This window comes from Balaenoptera borealis (assembly GCF_965194805.1).
Source record: "Balaenoptera borealis genome assembly, chromosome: 13".
Classification (NCBI taxonomy): Eukaryota; Metazoa; Chordata; class Mammalia; order Artiodactyla; family Balaenopteridae; genus Balaenoptera; species Balaenoptera borealis.
In genome coordinates this window covers 69,828,235-69,845,694 of record NC_138870.1, presented here as the reverse complement: position 1 = coordinate 69,845,694, position 17,460 = coordinate 69,828,235, and the positions used below count along the sequence as shown (strand labels likewise).

The following is a 17,460-nucleotide window of genomic DNA, read 5'->3' as shown; positions in this document are numbered from 1 at the left end:
CGTAGAGCCCGTGCTCCACAACAAGAGAAGCCACTGCAATGAGAAGACTGCACAACACAAGGAAGAGTAGCCCCCGCTCACCGCAACTAGAGAAAGCCCATGCGCAGCAATGAAAACCCAACACAGCCAAAAATTAAAAAAATAAAAAATATAATAATCTACTTCATGCCTAAATATCTTTATGGAGTTTTTCAAAATATTATTTATATCCCACAAAGCTCTACCATTCTCTAAAACTTTGCCAGTATGATGCCACTCTCCACATAACCCTCAAAATCAGAGCCTACTTTCTCTTCAAAAGAACTCATGGCCCCAGAAGATCTGAAGCTAACAGCTAGAGCACCATGGCCCTGACCCTAGTTTCCATCTTCAGACTACTAATAAGTCCATCTTTGAACCCCACATGAAGTCACACTACTTCCTCCTGCCTACTCCCTCCTGATCATCACCCTGGGCAGCTTGATGTTTTTCATCTACCATTATCCATGCCGAAGACACATGCAAAACTCTGCAGTAACAGTTTTGAAGTTTCCATCATTCTAACAACCTGACATTTCCTCCATGAATCCATATGATTCACCATTTGCATGCCATTCCACTAACAGAGCACCTGACGGATTAGACAGAAAATTAAAGTGTATGAAGCTGAATTGGATTTCATGCTCATAACAAGCCTATGAGATCAGGAATTACTGTCTTCTTCATAAATGAGCAAGCCCAGGTTCAGACAAGTCACTGACTTGCCCCCTGTAACACTGCCAGAGAGTAAAAAATTGAAGAATAAACTCAAGGACTCCCACTAGTCAATGATCCATCATACTTGATTTTTCTTCCCTTTATTAAGAGAAATATTTAGCCCATTTTCTCAATTTCTTATTCCCCTGGAGAATTAAATATACAACTTCAAAATATTTCTCTTTTTAATGCATTATTCAGGTATTATGTTCATAATGATCGTGATTCGTTCAGATCCTGAGTTAAGTACGCAATAGGCGAGCTGGAAATGACTTGAGATGGAAATACTGGACTGCCTAGAAAAGAAAGAAGCATGCTGGCAAAAGCAAGAACCCAAGCAAAAGAAGAAAGAACCCACGCTACGACAGCCGGATCAAAAGAGGAACAACTAAAAGGGAGACTGTAGTGTACTTTGAACTTTGTGGAAGAAAACAGGGCACCCATGCTGGAAGCCACATTCTCCTTGATGTAGCTCAAAATGATCAATGTGATTAGAGCAGAGCCAGTAAGATGTCTAGATTCAGACATGAACCCCTGCCAGTGGGGAACTGTGTCTCAATTGATCACACAGCACCAAGCCAAACCCTTAAATCTGAAATGTGAGTTGGGAGGGTAACTTCAATATAAACACTGATTTTATGGATATGATTTCAACAGTACACATTTTCCTATTACTCCCATAAAGTATTTCACTGATATATAAATACCTCCAAGCTTTACATAATGTAAGTGCTTGGACACGTTCACATATCACCATATCTTTGGCTCAGAGCAGCATTAGCAATTCACCACTTGCATATTGAAAAAACTACAGAATTACAACAGGCCTAGAATGGCTGCCAACAAATTTACTGCCTCTGTGCTATTTGTAAATTGATTGTTTCTTCTTTGGCTTATGGCAAGTAGAGAATTGCGTATAAACGCATATATATTACATACCTACTCATAAAATTTAACATTAGGATTGAACTTTCCCCAAACTCAGAATATTGTGATACCCTTTAAACAAGGGTATCACAAGTAATACAATATATTAAACAAGTATTACAATATATGTTTGATTTAATGTGTCTCTTCTAGCTTAATGTTTTTTCATTGATTTCACTAGCTCCAGGTCAAAACCTTTCTACCTAAACGTCTGCTTTCACAGAAACTGTTTATTACCTGGCTTATGAATTAAGAATTTTTAATAGGCCCTTATTGAAAATCAAATGAACAGGTTATTTGGTGTTGTTTTTAAGCAGAACATGTGGCTACTGGCTAAAATGTATTCTACTTACTTATCAGGCCTCCCAAGTTCATATCACATGCAAACATAATTAGTTATTCTTCAACTTAACTATTGAAAATAATACCAAAGGCAGCATTTTCCACTCAGTAAGGATTAATCTGTCTATTATTTTAAATTTGCAAACCAACCTTCGAAGTACAAATTTTGAAAAGCCAGGTACGACTGCTTTGTAAATCTTACACTTCTAGCCTCACAAGTTAACAAGACTCCTGAAAAGTTTAAGAATCAGATATAATCCTGCAGTAGGCAATCCTGGTCCTGACACCGATTTTTCTACCTGAAGACAACCACGTCCAAACCGCAACCATTTGACAAGTGGAGACTCTAAAAGAACGTGTAAAATGGCAATCCAGTTCAAAGCAGAAACATACGGCCTTTTTCCTTGCCAATAAGAAAAAAACCAGCGCATTACTGAACACATTTCATCAAGGGTGCCTCTTGGGGAGCCCAGAGAATGAAAAAGCATCAAGACGAGGCTGTCAACAACCAAGCAGTGACGCAGTCACCTTGTAGGTGTCAAAACCTCAATCACAGAAAATCAGGACCAGTGGGCCGACCCCATGAAACCTAGATACCAGAAGAATACCAAACAGCTGCTTAGGGCTGAGCTAAAGCCAGGCCCAGACCCAGATCCGGTGGGGGAGGTCAAGCAAAACACTTGGAGAACAGGTTGAAGCAAAGCCTGAAACAATGTAACAAAGCAGCAGACAGCTGGGCAACAACTGCTGGGAAACGCAGGCTTGCGGCTCCAGAGGCAGGGGAGCCAGGTTCACAAATAGCTCCCGCAGCGTTCCCTAGGCGGCCGCTCTGAGATGAAAGCAGTGGGCGCTTCCTTGAGGCCCAACGGGACTGCCAGGCTGTATGGCAGGGGCTGGGGCACCAGCTCACAAAGACATATTGTTGCCTGAAAACCCACTGCTCACGAACGAACACACTCAGGATCCAGGGACCAGTTAGGACAAAACCCATAAACGACTGCAGACATGTGACGTCCATGCCATCTAGTCACTTACTGCTATTCTAGACAAACAGGCCGCAGTTGGCCAAGTTCTACCAAAAATCACCGGTGAGGACTCACTATAGTGTCATCCAAGAGAAAGGGAAGTCAGTAACATTTTACATCTGTAAGACTGACCTTGAGTTTTAACTCCTAACAAGTGTATCTTAGACCTGTGTTTCCCATCAAATATCAGGGAACCCCTGAGAGGGCCCAGGGACCAGTAAGATCGTCCCCTGCTCTCAGGGACCAGTAAGATCATTGCTGGAAGAGTTTTATAAGTATGTGTTTCCATTTAGATCAGGAGGTGGCAACCTTTTTGGTTAAGGGCCAGACAGTAAATATTTCAGGCTTTGCGAGCCCCAAGGTCCCTGTTGGAACTACTCAACTCTGCCATTGTAGAGAGAAAGCAGTCAGAGACAACAAATCCACAAATGGGTGTGGCTGTTTAAAAAACAGGCTACAGGGTACACTGGCCCACAGGCTGTAGTGCCTACTCCCAATTTAGATGATAGTCCAGAATACACACACACACACACACACACACACACACACACCCCCATATGAATGAATGTTCTACCTCATATGTGTGACCACCTCATAACTAAGTAAGGCCACATGACTTCTGAGATTGCATTTATGATCGAGTTGGCACCAAAGAGTACTACTCAAATGGTTAAGGGTATTAACAGACTGGAAGTGGACATCATGGGTTCCATGGACATGTGTGGTCTCCCCCTCTTCACAGAATCCCTTTTCCTTCCTTCTAATGAACGCCCTCTATCCTATACTGCATATGGCATGGGCTAGGCAAACCTGCTTCCTCTTCACTCCGATGCCAGACCAGAGGTACATTTCATGGATGAGTTTGAAACCTAAGTCAGGATAACTAAGATCCCCTCTGGAGCATTCTGGGAGAGCTAGGGAAGAGATCTTAGGTTGCCACTGGCCACAGTGACCACCAAGATGGCCAGACCAAGAGATGGAGAAAGAAATGAAGTCTTCAGGCCTCATCAGGGCTCTTAGGTTCAGACAAGCAAGAGGTTCTGCCTTTTCTGAACTGGGTTTTGGGCACTTGAAACCTTATTATCAAAATAAAACATGCTAGCAAAAATAAAGGGCGGATGACAATGTTTTAGCAGCAATTCAAAGCAGCAATACAGGCATGCCAAACTCCAAAGCACCCACAGCATCTCCATGCTGTGACAGCTCACTGCTTCTTCTTACTCACTGAGGAAAATAAGCACATCCCTCCACCATCTTTCACCCCAAACTGATCTACATGTCTGCTTCCTTTTTCACCCACTTGCTCCAGACAGAAACCTGAGAATAGTCCCTCTCCTACAACCCTCCACATTCAGCTTGTTACCAAGTGACGTCAACTTTTCTTCACATTTTCCTTTCTATTTCACCCCAATTTTTTTCACCTCTGTTTCTACCTTATTTTAGCCCTCATCGCGAACAGGAATACAAATCCTCCAATATAATCCTAAAATGGACCCCTTTCTGGTCTCTCTGCTTTGGATTTCACCCTTCTTCAGACAGTTCTCCAAATTTTATCAGGGAACACAAGACCCTCGGTGATCTGGCTCTCGCCTACCTTGCCAATTCATCTCTTTTCCCTCCCGCTCCCTACCCTCTACTCTAGCTTTATGCCCTGCTCTTTGGACACCATGCCTTTCTCTTTCTGCACATTTTTTTCCTGAAATAATCCTCCCTCTCTCTCATTTTATTAAGCTATTTCTTATTTGTTCTTCAGGAATCAGTTCTCACAAGTGCCTCCCTCATCCTCCCTCCCAGTCTGGGGTCAAGTGCCCCTCTTACGTACTCACAATCATAAGCATGTCTCCCTGTTAGGGAAACTGTCTGTTTACTTGGTCTCCCCACCAGACTCTAAGATCCTTGAGATTATGGACTACATCTTCTTCAGGGTCAGTGCCCCCCATATTAAACATGGTTCCTGACACAGCTAAGCATTTACAAATGCTTGCTAAAGGAACACAGGAATGACAGGAGCATCCCACACTGATGCTTTCTTGGGAGATAACGCACTTCTAGATAAGAATGACTTAACACTTTTAAATCAAAGGCGAATGTCTATTCGAGTGGATTTCCTGAATTTAAAATAAACCACATCAAATCTTTCTCCCAAACCTTGAATAGAATTATCATATTTTTATACTGTAATTTGCAGAAATCAGGTTACTTAAATGGTAAACATACCCTTACCTTTTCTTTCTCTCCATCACTTCTAGTAACAACAGCTGTTTCTGGTCTCTGAGGTAAGTGACCAGAATACACAAAACAATTTACAATGTTATTACTAAGTATCCTTAAATCTTTTGGTTGGTGTGTGTATACGGAAATTATCTCTTTACCAGTTTTGCTGCTTTCTTAATTTCTATTCGTCTCCTTTTTTCTAAAATCAATGCTGATAGAATAGAAGTTAACAGGAACTGATATGATTTTTCTTGGGGAAAAAAAAATCCTTAAAATAAAATTAATCTCCTTTAAGTGAAGGAAAACTGATAATATTTCACAAAAGAAATCACTCATTAGCTTCCATTTACTCAAGATTATGACAGAGAATACCATTCTGGTTTTCAATAAAGTTATAGCTACAATGTTACTTTGGCCACTTTCTACCAATTTCAGTTGATTCTGGTAAACTCTTTCTGAACACACAAATAGCCTGCAGACATACACAAAAGATTTTCTTCAAATGCAGTAGGTAAGCTGCATGCAAAACATTTACTCTGTTTTTATATAGATTCCCAGTGATGCTCAAAGAAAAAACATTCGGGATAAGTTCTGGTTTGTGTTTAAGTTTTTATTCTGGTTTAGAGAAAACTTTAAAGTAAATAACGTTCTTGTCATATCTTAGGTTTTACAGGAAATCTTTGATCTTCATTTTCAACCAGTTTTCATAAATAATGATGACATAAAAAGAAATAAAAGTGAAAATCTAAACTTAAGATTATTCTTAGTATTGAAAACAATATTAACTTTTAAATATCATATATGGTCTACCTTAAATCTACAAGGTTTGCGTATATGAATAAAGTGTCCAATTTAACATTAAATTTGCTAATTCTCTCAGGCTTTAGTTTGAAAAATAAACCCAACCCCCTCCCCAAAATAATGAATTCTCAGAATGCAAATTCTAAGTACACAAAGATGAACATCTGGGTATTTATTATGATAGCTGCCTTTAAAAAAAAAAATACAAACAAGCTGCTATTTTATAACACACACCCCAAATTCCGCATGCAATCAAAATCTACCAGAGAATTTTTTGAAACACCAAAGACCTACTTTCCACAAATACAGTTGAATTCAGAGGATTTCCATTCTAACAACCTGTCTTGATTTAACCTCAAGAAGCTGTCAATCAGTTGCTGCTCTGGTTCTAATCCACAGAGGTACCAATCAAAATGACCCATCTTCCATTGCAGTGCCTCTGTTTTCCCCTCACGAAGAAAGGTCATCCCAATTCCTCTATAATGATCCCTCCTCTATACCATAAAAGGAAAGCACTGTATCATAAACAAGAAAGGGGCAAAATACTCTTCAAGTCAACTCCTCTCAATTTCACCAAAGTTCATTTATAGGGATGTCAAACTTAACCTTCTCCTTCATAGTAGATAACCCGTCCTTTCCATCCAACTCCTCACCCTGGAGAAATCCAGCTGTTGGTCTTTTCTTTAGTCTTAAAAATCAACTGCTGAGGCATGTTTAATAAGGTCCTGAATTATTGGTTTCTTGTACTTATTTAAATTAATCCCAGAGAGTTGAGAGCCATCGTACAGAAACCATTTGTCGTTTCCCTTTAATAAATTAAAACAGTATGACGGATCTTTTTTTAACCCATCAGTAACAGAATCTGGTTTATTAAAATACTGGATGAAATTTTCACCTGAACATTCTAAAAATGTTCCAAGGAACAGATGTGCACTAGAGAAAACTAGGCTGCTATCCAACAAGAACCAAAAGTGCTCTCCTTTTTAGGAGCTTGCCACTTGCTGTTAGAATTTAGTTATTAATAGGAACAGAATAATAAACACTCCAACCAATAAGAAGGTAACACATGAGAAATAAAATGATGATCATGGCTGAGGTAAAAACATCTGTGGTTGATATGGTTTGTTGTATTAATGCCTCATTTTCATTTTCACTGTAAAACATTAGATCCCTAGTTGATCTGGTATGTGTAGCAAAATGCCCAATGTTTTACTGAAAACATTATCAATTGCCTCCAAATGGCCAATATCATATATAGTTCTTAGGCAAATGAGTCCAAACCCTAAACCCTATAACTGTGACCTGCTTTAAGCTGGAAGAACCCTAGAGGATCATTAGAGCCTCACCCTGACTTTAAAGAAGAAACCGTGTTATAAATACAGTAAACCTTCAACATGCTAAGCTTACTTGGACTTTGAGGGGGAAAGTATTTTCTTTTTTTGGGGTGGGGGGGAGTGGGGGAGAAAGCCAGAAATGTTAGTGTCAAATGGTAAGTAAACATGTGAAAGATCTGTTTTAATCAAGAAAGAGATCAATATTCTTAAAGGCAGAACTACTTGTAAATAAATTAATGTGAGATGTAGGTCCTGGTGAGAGAGCAAGTTAGAGAGTAAAAAGCTTCCCAGAAAAGGCTTCAAAGAACAGAGCTTTTCTATCCAATTTACTCACTGTAAAACAAAAGATATATAAAAAGTATTCCTGGGATTTGGGCTAACTCTCTACTCAACATTATCTTTTGCAACATAACCGAAAACAACTCCATATTTTCATTAAGATTTTTCTTATTAATATTAATAAGGAATAACTTAATATTAAGATATGTCCTTAAACAATGATTTTCCTTAAAAATCTAAGCTACACATCAGAGAGTGAAACAATTCTTATAAGATGCTAAGAAATCATAATTTTGCCTACGCTCCTACACACAGTAAGTATTATCTAATCTAAAGAAGAAAGTCACTTGAAGTGAAGAAGATGGGAGATATCTGAGTTCTGGTTTTCGTATGTACTTTTTTTTTAATTGGTTGTTCAATTAATTTTTTTTTATGTTTTAATTTTATTGGAGTGTAGTTGACTTACAATGCTGTGTTAGTTTCAGGTATACAGCAAAGTGATTCAGTTATACAGGTAAGTATATACCACAAACATTTTATTGCCAAAATTTGTGTGTGTGTATGCACGCATATGTGTGTATATAATGGTTAAATTTCAACATCATTTCTCCAAACCCATAACCCAAGATGAAAATTAAAATTTTAAATTAGTAATTATTTAATATACTTCACCGAACTTTTCAGTGACACTAAATCTATCTGCAATACCAAGTTAAATATTATTGGAAATAAGTTTAAATTTTGAATATTGGCTTTAAAGAAAATTCCCTAAGTGCTCTACAATATTTTTAGATGTTATAACGATTTTAAAATATCAGCTATAAAGTTAATGAATAACTTCTTGATCAAGAGAAATACTTAATAAGTATCTCAGATACCACTGTACCAGGCATTTTATAAAACTTATTAAATTCTCCCAAGAACTCTAGGTATTACTATCCTCATTCTATAGAACAGGAACAGAGTTTTAGTAACACAATCAAAATTACACAATTAGCAAGTAACAGTTCTGGGATTAGATCCCTAGTTTATCTGGTTCCAAAACTCTTGTGGTCTTTGTACTTTTTGCCACCTTGTTGCTTGGAAAGGTCTAAAAGAAAAAAAACATTTTCTAATTAGTTACAAAAATGTATCACCAGGTTTAGATATTAGATGTCACCATCTAGTACATGTGCTAAGCACACTTACTACAGATTCTCAGTACACCACTGATTAACACAAACACTTCAATGCAGAAAAACTTCAGCTTATCTGACATCTATCTTTCCTAATCACTGGGTTGCCAGAACTGCTCTAAATCTGAACATACTCCCAAAAGAAAAGGGGTTTCATTGAAGAGAGAGATCATGAGTACCCAGTAACAATATACCCTGCCAAGCAGAACCAGAGTACCAAAGATTATTCACACCCGATGCACTGCAATTGGTCCTTTCACCCTGCAGAAGGAAAGAAGTGCTCAGATTGGCCAGAATATCTATTCAAAATAAGCACAGAGACCAGAAACAAAGGGAAAGCAGCAGAAAAGAAATACAGGAGAGCAAAACCTGCTTCTACAGTGAGGCCAGGGACAGCTGACCAAAAGGGTGGCCAGAGATTAGAAGCAGAGATGGGGCAGGCAATAGAAGCTGAGACCACAGGAGCTCAACCATTGACTCTGAGTGAAAAAGTGAGCCAGGACATGGAGTAGAACACAGCTCTGTTCTCAGGGGAGAAGAGAGTGAGATGCTAACGTACGGGGATAACTGAGTCATTCATCCTCTGGTCCAACACCGTCTACATCTGACTGCAACATCATGCAGCTTTTTAAACACACAGAAAACATTCATCAGACTATTCCATTCGGTCCTCACTCGGTGGTTGGCAGCTGTTATCATCATTTGCACTTCCTGACCAATTACAAGACCAAGTTTTAGAGGCTTAGTAGCTCAAGTACTAGTTAATTAAGTGTTATTTCCGAGACTAAAGACCTCTCCTCTTTTATCTTGGCCCAGTGTTCTTTCACAATACTGCCTGTAGTACAGAGGACAGTGTTTTAAAAAGAAAGAAAGAATTATAACTTATTTTAGAATAAGTTCTTTAAAAAGATTTCTACTAAGTAGGAATGGAAAACTTCACATATATATGGTATTCACCTATTCAGAAATCCACCAAAGCACCCAAAGGCTGAGGTATAGTGTACCAAGTTAAAAAAAAATCAAAGGGGCCCAAGCATTTCTAATGTTATGTAGATATACCTTTACCCAGTAGCATCACGCAGTGCCTGAATATCATTAATAAATCTTTATCTTTCCTACTCTCAGCTGCCTAATGCCTATATTTTGCCACCTGCCTGACATCTATAATCTTCATTCAGTGTAAGCCAAGTTTCCTTACAAGGGATTGTTCAACAAAAGTACAAACTCATCAAGGCACTGGCTATAGAGTCAGTTTAGGCATCAGCATCTATTCAAGTCATAAGCCTAAGGCAACCGCCTATCAGTTTATTTGTAAAACTCAGAATCCAACATCTGTCTCCACAGTAACTACAAAGAAGATGATACTGTAAATACAAGTTGGTGACAAGATATTTCAATAGAGATCATCTCCTAGATTTTAGCAGGCTCTCTACCTTTTCAAAATGTACACAATATCTTAAACTCTTAAGATCAATTTAAAGATGTCATGATTGAACAAATATAAAACAAAACAGAGAGATTAAATAAAATGGCTAAACTCATACGCTTTTGAGATATAAAAGATTATCCTAAATCTTTTTTAATACAGGAATTTAGGCAGTCTTTTCCGAATACCTGTAAAACACACTGAACTAATGTGTACATTACATGAACCAGCCGTATCTATCATACCTGGGAATGACAGAAATGCAGACTCTTAGACCCACTCCAGGCAGAATCTGCATTTTAACAAGCCCGGGCAATGTGCAGGCAGATTGAAGTTTGGGAAGCGCTGATCTAGAAATATATATACATATACATAGATGGAAAGAGATCCAACAAGAGGCCCAGCTCAAAAATGTCCTTTTAGGAGAGGTACCAAAATATCCGTCTGGTTCAAAGAAACTGAGAATTTGAACTGCATTTTAAAAGATTTTCTAAAAGGTAATCATCCATATCAAAGGATGAAGGTAGGGTGTGGAGGTGGGGGGTTATGAGAGAGGACCAGGTCTAAAGCCCCCTGGCCTACCACAGGCATCCTCAGTATCATATCAGGCCTGAATTTAAAAGAAGCTACTAAATACTCTCTCACAGAAATGGTTTACTTTATGTTAATGACATACAAGAGGTTTTAAAACAGTGAAATTTCATTTTCTGTTCAACATGGAACGAAAGCCAAAAACACCACTGTTTCTAAAAGAAAAAATACAAAGACTCTTAAAAATATAAAGGTGGAGGAAACCAAAAGAGATCATTTCAATAGGATATTTTAAATAGAAGACTAGATATCTGTGGCAAACTACAGTTGGTAATTTCAGGCTGGACACTGGTGTCTTTATAATAGATTTTTGTTCAAATCTCAAATTCATTTTCTTTGGTTAAGTCAGTACATATCCCTATAAGAGTGGGTTAAATTGTAAAACCTTATTTCTTTAATATAAATTCAGTGACACAACTCAGCTCCATTTTTTTTCTTTCAATAGAATAACAAGAATAACCTTCCTATTTTAACTAAGGTTTACCAAATGAATTCAGGTATACTAGTTTTTCACATCAGTTAGAAGTAATTGCCTCCCACTAAAGGGCCTATTTCTGCAAATAAAAATGTCTTTTTGCCTGATTAAACTTCTTCATCATCGGAGAACTTTTCTTCTGCAAACTTGTAGTTGGAAAATTTGCCATTAGAAGCTTGCTTTGTCAAAATGAGCTCTTTTCAATTTCTTTGGGAGAGCAGTCCTGTAGTTAATTATTTGGAGGAGGAGGGAAACATCCTATTCTAAAAGTACACCTGACAAACTATTCGGACCCAAGTATTCTACCTTAAGACATCTTTTACAACCCAAAGCAGCAGGCTCAGTATTTATAATACCTTTAAAAACCTGAAGATAGGAGGGCAGAGGTACACAAAAGATAGTTTATAAAACAAGGAGAATGGTCCCCAGGGGAACAACACAGCTGCCAGCCTTACCCCCCTTTTCCCAAATGGCTCTGTAATGACAATATACAATTGTTTCCTAGTTAAACCATAATCATAAGACTATAGTGAACTTGCTTTTTTTTTTTTAACTTCATGCTCCTGAGGAATAATCACACATTTATTATAATAAATTCCACAGAAATAAAGACTAGTCATCAAAGACAAAAGGAAAGACACATTTTATTTGGACACAGCACCTACCACATAGCTGCTATTCCAAGGGCACTGATGTGTGTTTCATTTGACAAATCATGTAATTTAGTCAGTCTCCTTGACAATAACTATATGCTGTGCCACGCTTCAGACCCTGCCTCACCCTGATATCACAAAATGCCCCAGCAAAGAAATCAAGAAACAAAAGCTTACACCAATTTATCATAAGCAAACAGCATCTCCTCTGCCACGTACTAAGGTACTTTTAAAACAGATACAGTAGCTCTGCCCTCAAGCAATGCGGCATGTTTATAGCCTTGGAATAAGTAAATGTACATATAATTTCAGTTATTTCCATGATAAAATGGAATCTAAAGGTGGAGTTAGGGTTTTGAATTCTAATCTCTTTTCCAAATTAATTTTTTAGACATCAGCAAGTCAAAATCTCTCTCCATCTCATCTTTAAAACAATCATTTCTAGTTACTCAAATTAACTGTATCTTATGAAGTGCCCTTAAATAAAATAAATTACTTTAAAAACACAACAGAAACTTTTAATGTAGAATCTTGAAAACAAATCATTTCAGTGTTCCCGCCTTCTTCAAATTTCTCCTGAATAGATAGGCTTACTCAATTCTTTCCTACTTACCTGTAAAGAAAAAAGCTCACGGTTGAACCCAAAATTGTAATTCCCAAAAGTTTCTAAAAGACTGAAACAAACATCTATAACTTTTATTCTAAGAAACCTTGAGTACCAGAGAAACTGACAGATGTAACTGAAAAACTAAACTGTCAGAGTGGAGGAAAAGAGATCAATAGAAATTTGATAGTGCTGCATCTTGTTGGAATTAACTGCCTAGAAAATACAACCAAAATAATCTCTAGGCAAAAGTCTTCAATCCCTATGACCAGTCAAGGCAAATCTAGTTAACTCAAAGAGTTCAGCCACTGCAGACCTCCAAGGAAAACAACTGACCTGAACAATTAGGAAGGAGCCATTTGGGAAAGGTATTCTAAAGCTTCCACAGATATGAATAAAGTGCCAATGAGCACCAGATCAAGAAGAAGTCCAGTTCAAACCATCGACCATGGATCCTCAGCTGAGATGCTCTGGGAAAGAAGCCAACAGAATCCCAATAAAAGTTTAAAAATACGAGTATCAATCGAAATAAACATGAGTCAATGCAAGTGAAATTCTGCTAAAGGACAAGCTATCAGCATTTTTTATGTCTATCACCAGATTCCCAGATTCAAACACTATATAGTACCTGGTAAAGTACAGGTAGGAAAGGACGGACAGGGACGCTTACTGACAATGGGGAACAGCTGCTGTTTGTATTATGCACCATATATAAGGGAAGCCCATGTCTAGTGGTGTTCATAATTAGTGAATTAATGAATGTAGTCCTTTATTCCTCAAAAACACATACAAATCAAATCTTCAAAGAAACCATCTAGCGTTGTGCATAATTACACCTGTAATGATTCAAAACATTATGCCCTTTTCAACCCGTGAAAAATAGGATGTAGCTCCTGGTGATAGGCCTCTCCACTTTTTTCAACTAGGCTCTTAATGAGGACAGCTATTCATAGAGGGAAGGTCCTTACGTTCAGCAATCCACTTGTCCTTTCCATCAAGGCTGCCACACTTGTCACTTTTGTGAAGCCATTAAAGGAAGGACCCAAAGCTCATGTAAGACTTAGCTTCCAAGAGAGGACCAAAAAATTTAAGAGATGAATGTTAGTGTTGAAAGCATGTTGGGTGAGAATAATGAAGTTATAAGAAAGTAGGTCTGTCAGCCACAGATTTATCGGAGCGCCTTAAGGGTAAACTTTGTCCTTTCCTAATGTTATGAAGGTGCCTGTTTTAGAGAAAACGTACCCTTCGCCTATGATAAACAGCTGCACCATCAAGGGCATTTTAAACAAGTGCTTTTAGCGCGCTGAATAGCAACAAAGAGATTAGGAAGACAAACTGCTCTTAACTCATGTTGGAATCCAAAAGGTTGTAGCTATTTCAGAATTATAGCAGCAGGGAATTCAGTGTTACTGTAGGGACACGTTAGCTCTGAAAAACTAAGTGCAGATGATGAGATGATGTAAACTAATAATGTGCAATAAATGCAGTCCCTCCCCCAAATATAGTGTATTTATAAATGAGAAAAACTAAGAGACAGATGGCTGGCAAGCAATTTCCCCTATGGCATTTGCACATGTCTGTTCAGTGCTTCTATCTGGGTCATTTGCTAGGATAAACCCCATGTGACAAGCTCGATGGAGGTAAGGCAAAGTGGTCCATACCTGTTTCACCGAATTTTAATTTTAATTTACCGTTAAGAGATGTACTTATTCAAACAGCAAAATGAACCTTTTCCACATAGATCTGATTAAACAATCAAAACTTAGCTAGAAAATAAAATGTCACATAAAATATTTCATAATATTTCATAAACTATGAACTGTACCCACTGGCCTTTTTTTTAGTACATTATCAACTGGGAAGGAAATGAGAGTAAAATAACACTCTTGTACACATTAGCTTCTTCCAATAAAGACCTGAAGAGACAACCTTTGATGCAAAGCAAACTTCTCCCTTATTTACTTTGATTTTATAGTAATTCTTTCTAAACATGGTTTTACTAAATACCAGACACGCCTTCAGTGGTTGAACATACTAGAATTTTAAGATAACAAACCCAGATTGGTCCAAGGCAAATTTATTAGAGAGAACTTTTCAGAGAGACGTTAGAGGGACTGATCATTTCACAAGCTATTCTTATACCAGGTCAAAAACCAAACAGATAATAACACTAAAAGACCAAGTAGAAAGTATAGTTGAATATCTTCAGGGAAAAAAAAAAAGTTTTTCTAAAAAGCTTGTCAATATACCTTAAATCCTCTATTCCTTCATTTTAAATACTGTTAACCAAACTCTTTATAACATTAAGGAAAAAAAAACCTTAACAAGTGTTTCTATAAAACTGAGATTTACATTTACACCTGAATGAATAACTAAATTAGGGATGTGCTACTGAAAGTTTGGAGTAGGTTTGATTTCAAGAGTAGAAATTCCTGCTGTGGAGTTGCTTCTCCAAGTTTCACAAAATTACTGCACACCAATAACTAAGGAACCTAAAGGTAATGCTAATGATCATGGGTGAGTTTAAAAGTTGCAGAATGGGCAATAAGGAAAAAACTTTTCAAAGCAGCCACAAACGCATTTCCCACTTTCAAAAACTCAAATTGTCTTTTTTTTAAAAAACTAATGCATTATTTTACTCACATGAGACTAAAAAGATGTATTCGGTGCATTATGTTCTTACTTATCTATCACAAAGGGCATGCCGTCAATTAGATGATATGTGCCAAATGAAATCACACTACGAAACAGCAGTTATATTTTACTTTTTTTGCTTTGAAGTAAACTGACTCTTCTTTTAGTGCTATCTTTATGCAAAACATAGCAGGACTTCTAAAGAGGATGCAGGGGAAGTGATGCAATGTTATCCTCGACAAATATGTAAGACAGCAGAGAATTCGGGGTCAGCAAGTTTTTCCCACTGACCTAACATCAAATTTCTCCAGAAAGGGAGACAGTCCTTCACGAAGTCACACGCAGCATGACTTCAACTTTGGCAAAGACTGCATGTTTATAATTCCAATTTTACTCTAACCACAATTTAAGATTCAATACAGTCTTTACTAGATTGAAGGCAAGGGGAGAGGGGAAGAAGCTGAAACTGTATATGCTTTTTCATCAGATATGATGAATTCTACTCTTCTACTGTTTGTTTCATCACATCAGAGCCATAGTCTTACATTTAGCACAGAAACACTTGTAAAATATTCAGTTTTACCATAGGGAAATTGATTTTGCTAGAAGAAGGTTTCAGATTACCACTTAATCTCAACCAAGCTACATCAAACACTGAATATAATTACATATATAGTTTATAAAGTAAACCTGAGCACTACATTTAAAAGAAATGATAACTTGGAGAAGTACCACAGCAGTAATGTTTAAGCTGAAGCAATAGAAAGCCCTCCTACAGTAAATGCCAGATTCTTCAGCTAAAATGCAGAGTCTTGCTTTAGTTAAGCAAGTCGAGCGTAAGAGCCACCTCCCTTCCTTGAGCTGCTCCTCCACTCCCAGCACTGCCCTCTCCTTGAAGAACCATATTTCACAAAAGTTCCTAGGGTGGTGGGGGGGTGAAGGGGAGTGGGCGGTATTTCGGCAGAAGCCACAGATGTAGTTTAAACAAAGTTTTACACTTGAGTCTTTGTAGTATGAAATGGAGTGGTGGAAATAAACACATTATCATCATCCTACAGTTTCCACTTGACTCCCCAGCTATTTTCCCTGCTTCTCACACAAGCCAGTTAGAGCAGTGAGACAGAAGAAACCTTGGCACTGAATCACCTGAACATGCTATGCAGACACCAAATATGTGCCATGCTTCTACTAATACATATTTCATAATTTCTAGGATTCATAAAAACCAAGTGTGACACTTGTAAGATTTCATACTCTCAAGAGTATGTGATTGCATATGCAGTTCTGCTACCAAGAAAATTAGAGTAAAATACACTTTTCAAATTGTAACTAAGTGTAATGTATATTTACAGGTCTTTAACATCATAATGGTATATATTGTCTATATGCCATACATTGGGCATGCTATCAATTAGATGATACGGGCAAATCATCACATTAAATTCATCTATGCAGCTAGGTATAACTCAGGAATTTTGACGCTCCATTCAATCTATAAGAGGTAAAGAACTTATAACAATTGCCAACTATCAAAGCACAACTAATTTATCATCACACTCACACCATTCTGCCGAGTTACAACACTAACACTTCTGACTGATGATTAAAGAACACAAAATAAGCATTAAGTCTACAGAGAAATGTACACGCAAATGTAGTTTAGTTCCAGCCTTAATCTTTATTAGGATAGTTTCTTCTGACATGTACTTTTTAAAGAACTGGACAGCAATAAAGAATAGCCACACCATGCTATTTGCTTGATTTATCACAGTGTTCTACAATAGTTACAGTATTACAGTAAGTTACTTTTTTATATAAGCCCTAAATTATTGGTTTAAATGCTTACTCTTCAAACTGTCCCCAACACAGTGCCAGTAACTGCCCAGATTCTTCCCTGAGCTCGCTTTAGTGAAAAGTCACCCAACTTTGGAAGCAAGAGCTTTTCCTGCCAATATTCTAGAAATAGCAGGTGCAGAGTAACACAAAATTGGAGGGTACAGAAGCAGCTGACCTCACTCTTACACACAGACCATTTACTTCTCGAAGCACGTAGCAAAACTGCTGAAATGTGTACACTGCTTAAAAGTTGAGGAAAAGTTTATGTGTAACAGTGGCTTCCTATCAACTAGTCTCTGATAGACACTACATAAAATGAATTAAGAAGGGTTTGCTGGATGTTCTTGTACCTATTATCAGGGTATTTCATAACAGACATGTGGGTGTGAACCAAGATTCGCTGACTGAA

The 17,460-nt window shown here is 37.6% G+C and overlaps 2 protein-coding genes across 8 annotated transcripts in view; both read right to left on the bottom strand.

Annotated features, from left to right (window-relative positions):
- TMTC2 (transmembrane O-mannosyltransferase targeting cadherins 2) overlaps positions 1–17,460 on the bottom strand; it is an 889,086-nt gene that overhangs the window by 870,234 nt on the left and 1,392 nt on the right. The window lies entirely within an intron of this gene.
- METTL25 (methyltransferase like 25) overlaps positions 5,499–17,460 on the bottom strand; it is a gene marked incomplete at its 5' end in the record, with an annotated part of 303,322 nt that continues 291,360 nt past the window's right edge. Inside the window, 2 exons of the transcript XR_014233388.1 lie at positions 5,499–8,747; positions 12,918–13,051. The remainder of the gene's footprint in view (positions 8,748–12,917; positions 13,052–17,460) is intronic.